Raw genomic sequence first — 5,093 nt, 5'->3', positions numbered from 1 at the left:
ACAAAATCGTTCTTTCCGTGCGAAAACTAGATGATTTTTACTTTAGATGATCTTTCAATGATTTCATCATTTAACTATCAATTACATGGAAAGAAACGATTTTGTTGAAAGGTCTAAAAATTTTGCTGAATACAGATCTGAAAGTAATTTTTTGTTGAATCATCAAAATAATTTGTTGGAATGTTAAAACTGATAAGCATTGCTATAAAACGTTTTGATATTCTAGCAATCATTTTGTCTTTCGCACAAAATTATTTTGATTATTGAACAAAAATTATTTTCAGATCTGGATCCAGCAATATTGTTCTTTCCGTGTACGCAGATAAAAGTTCCATAGCTACAAATTGCCATTCTGTAAAAACTATTATTCTATTTATTGATAGAAAATTCCATTGCAAGAGCCGTGACTAATCGCAGAAAAACTTCAATTTCATAAAAAAAAAATTAGTTTCTCCAAGACTTTATGTATCCAAAAAAGTCTATTCAAAGAAGCTCGATTAAAACAATCAGTCGTGCGATAATCGCGTATAAATTAAAGTTTACTTAGCGAGACTAAGGATGATTTTCTCTCGTGGATCGCTCGGTTCTCGTCGCATATTGCGCGTCGATCGCGCGCGCCAAGCCAAGAGGCCGGCGTATCCGGCGGCGGTGGCGACGGCGACGACGGCGACGACGAGTTAAAAACGTCGATCGTCACGTCGCATCGCCATGGCGACGCGGGGGCGGCCAGCAGCCGTTATACACAACGGCGCTCATTTGTTTGTCATTTCCTCGCGGCGCGGCGACTCGCGGAAACAAAGGACGGGGTACGGAGGCGCGGAACAAAAAGCAATCCGTTCGACAGCCGTTCAACCCCCGGAGAGCCTCGCTGCTCGCGGGGGTTTCCCCGACGGGGGGAATAGTGGGCGAGAGGGTGCCCCGTTGTTGTTGCTGCTCGCTCGCACGCTCGCGCGGGGGTGAAAGCGGGAAAGACGGGACGTGCGATGGGCGGACGAGGGGGGAAGCGAAATGCCGGGAATTACCTGTTCGGAAGAGAGCGTTTCGCCGTCATTTTTATTTCGTTTCCGCGGAAAACTCCCGGTTAACACGCTCGCAAGCGTTGATCTCCGGAGGTGCCGATTCTCGAAAGAGGGAAAAAGAGAAGGAGAGTCGCTTTCTCTCTTTCTCTCGTTCTCTAAGTCGTTTTGCGCGATCGTAACCGCTTCGGAGAGTTCGTCCGTTCCGAAGAGAGCGAACTTTTATTATTTAGAAATGTTTCACGTATATCGCACAACGAGAAGCAAGGCTCTTCTCGGCGGACGCGGGCGACGCTAGACGCCTGTGATTTTCAATTCTATGGGAAGTTACTGCTGCACGACGTGAACGCGCTGAGGAAAGAATTCGACGGGATAACCGAATAAACGATCGTTCGTGCGGACACACCACGAGTACAACAAATAATTGAGAATAAATTTCGCTGAATATTCGCTTTTCAAAGCCCGCAGGCTTCAAGGGATCGGTCTGTACTTCGCGTAATGCACTGTCGTACGATTATCTCACCCGCTAAAACTCTCTAACGTATATGTTTTCTCAAATAGAAATATGAATGGGCATTAAGTTTGTACGCGCCTCTCACACAGGTGGCACATGAAAGGCGCGTATTCTACATTCATACAAAATCGTATCGTAACGCCTGCCAGCAGCTGACGTCACAATTATCGCGACCTAAATAACTCTCGCTATATAAATTCAGGCCCCATCGCGCTGACATCGAACGTCAAGGCATTCACCGATACGTCAGCTCACCAAAGACGATCCGTGGAGGGCTTCAAAGAGGGCTCGCGCGATTTAATGGCAACGATCGCGAAAAGTATATATACATATATGTATATATGTGTACACGTATATACATACATACATATATGTATATATATATATATATGTATATATGTATGTATATATATATATGAATATATGTATATATATATATATATATATATATATATATATACATTTGTTGTATAGCGGGTATTCGGAACGAGAATCTTAACAGCGGCGATACTATCTGTCGCGGGGGACTAGGTATCCTCGAAAGAGGACGTCAATGGCGGCCCTCGAGTGTCCGGTGTCTCGTTAGCGACGATGACTCTTCCACTTTACCGAGGCCCCGAGGATCCGCGAGAGCTTAACCATCGTATTCTCCTACGACGCACGGTAGCCGAGTGTCGATTACACGTACGGTAGATATAAATAAACCGGCCGCGGAAATTAGTCTATGGACCGGGGCTTTTTTTCCCATGGTCCGCCAGCGTGACTCTCGAAATTGACGGGTTCAATTTGGACCCGTGAGGCCGTCGTCGAGAGCTGAAAGCCTTCGTCGTCGTGCGAATGCTGCACCGCGTCCCCTGCGATTTACCGTCGCTCAACACAGTGGATACAGCCGGCTCTTCCCGTTATTGCGGCTAATTGCGGCGAATTACGCGGCCGGTAATCGGGGAATTGTTTCTTCGTAACGCGGGGGGGGGTTATTATAGGATTCGTATCTGCCCTTTCGCGATGATAAAATTCTCTGCCTTAAATACCATCTTAAACGCAAATTGAAACGCGCGCGATAATCTTTCTTCCCCAAGCTCACATCGCGTAATATTTGCTACTATTTTTTCACATTTTTGCAAATGTCACTCAATTTTAAACATGAATATTTTGTAGTCACGAAAGTTGCATATATATATATATATATTTCTTTTTATAAGTCAAAAGAGAGAGAGAGAGAGAAAGAAACATCAAGAAGTTTGCGAACAGCGCTTAGTTAGATCTCGCAATCGCGCCGCGTAAATTTTGTCACTCCTTATCGAATTACTTTCCAGACTTCCGAGAACCTATAGAGCCAAATGCATCAAAGCGCGTCAGTTATCATTAGTTTAATGTTCTCTCTTTCTTATCCTGGCCTTGATTATAATACAGAATCTTGATCTGGAAATGGATAGAGTCAGTTGTTGCGTTAAAATTAGTTAATCAAGAAAGTGTGCCGGTGTGCGGGAACGCGCGCGCTTTCTCGCGTTCGGCAAAACGGAACAACAGTTTCGCAACTTCTATGAGCCCGCTCGAGTTGCTTCTTGCACGTGATTAACAAGCGCGTTATCCACGGCTGAACGAGGTGCTACAACTCGTATAATACTCTTCCACGCACCCCCTGGTATATAAACGGGACGAGGGGGCCCTATTGACTTCGTTCATTGATTTTACGTCAATCTGCAGAGAGCACCCTTACGGGAGTCTCCGTGATGCGTTTACCATAAGCGATAAGGGGGAGGCGCGCGCGGGGAGGGAACGGGGGAAGGGGAACGGAACCGCGGAGGGTCGTTCGCTCGACACACCCCATGAAAGGGAAATAGAATAGAAATGACCCCCCACGGGAGCCGCATTAGGGACACATGGCCGGGTGACAAAGCCCCGATTCCCTTCCAGCCCTCCAGGATCTTAGGCATGTATACGATTACATAACGTTACGTGCTCGCCACCCCTCGGATCGTTCAGGGGTTGGCACAAGGGGTTGGAATGTACACTCCCGTACCACCCTTCGGGTGATGGAAACGCCATTTTGTAAGTGGAGAACGATCGGCGGACGGACATTAGTTTTCTCTCATTCGCGTTCACGCTTGATTTTTGCCATACGGGCCGACGTTCGAGGATCTGCTTGTGATATAACATATCGCAAATATAGCCTTCGCTGCGCTGCTTCACACAAACCTTACTAACTATAACAACGTCAGGTTCGTTAATATAATATATAAATATGTTTAAACCGATAATTTAAGATCCTTATTTCTCCTTTAAATTATACATGCGATTCGCCGCGGTATCATCACGTAATATCACGCGCAATGATCTGAAGAAAAAAAAAACGTTATAGTTCCCTGCACTGGATGCAGGCAATCAGTCGGGGCGAGACCGATCGCGCGGTAATTGATTCGTTATAACGCGCGCGTTGATTCGCGCCTAATCCCTTTTCATAGAAGCGTAAAGAGGATCTACAGCAGAACGAAGTGGCGAAACGGGAGGATCAGCCGCGGTCGCAAATGGACTCGGCCGGGCGTGTTCCCCGGTAAAACCGGAGGAGATCTGTAGATCCGTATCGGGACATTCTGTGGACACCTGTTGTGTTGTGTCACCAAACGCGCGCTTCTCCCCAGGTTCGCGTTATCGCGCCCCGGATTGAGTGAGTTCTCGTGTAAAGCCGAGACAAAACCGGGAAGGGAGAACGGGGGGGGAGGGGGGGAGCAGGGAGGGCGACCGCGCGAGCCGAGAGGGTAGGCGGGGAGGGGGGGAGGGCGGAGGTGAAGGAGGAAAGCCCTGCGAGAGGAGAGGAGACAAAGGTTAATTTGGTACGAGCTATAATCCGTCTCATCCGTCGGATGGAGTTCCAGGGTCCACGGACCGGGTGACAGCGGCCCCGGGATTACTGCCTCGCACCGACAAGGATTATATCGAGCGCGAAAAAAAAAAAAAAAAAAAAAAAAATCAATCGGCGTGTTTCCACCCCGACCCGAAACCTCGTGCCGTACTTTTAATGAAGCCGGGTGGAGCTGCACATAAGCCAGCCAGCGAGGAGGGGTGGCCCGAACAACGAGGTTGCGTAATTGAACGAATAATCAGCTGGACGCGTCGCCGGAATAAAGCCCCGATGGTCGCCGCGCGTAAACGCGACTGGCACAGCGTTTTCTCGCGATATCATCGATATCGCGCGTGTGGATTAAATTGGAGAAATTCGGAAATACGTCTTTTTAATCTCCACATTCGCGGGACAATAACGGACTTCAGCCGAAATCTCATTTGTCTGCTGCCGAAGAACGGAATAATATTCCTATAACAATCTGTCTGCCTCCTGCGGGCGTTTTCTCAAATCGAGAGCGAGACTCTTGGCCCTGCGGCATTCCGCCGCTCGGAATTGTCGGAACAGTCAGGATTTTATCCATCTGCTCCGAATTTTCAGTCGTTAATTCCAGCGGACGGGGGGAGGAACGGGTAGAAATTCGGAAAATGGTCGTCTTCCGCGCGGGACCTTAATTAACGCGGCGGCGGCGCCCCGCGGTGCCCTGCTGCCTCCCCCCCCC

The sequence above is a fragment of the Wasmannia auropunctata genome, unplaced genomic scaffold (assembly GCF_000956235.1).
Source record: "Wasmannia auropunctata unplaced genomic scaffold, wasmannia.A_1.0 LD336050.1, whole genome shotgun sequence".
In the NCBI taxonomy this organism is placed as follows: Eukaryota; Metazoa; Arthropoda; class Insecta; order Hymenoptera; family Formicidae; genus Wasmannia; species Wasmannia auropunctata.
The sequence above is the reverse complement of the archived record's forward strand: the minus strand, read 5'-3'. Positions refer to the sequence as shown.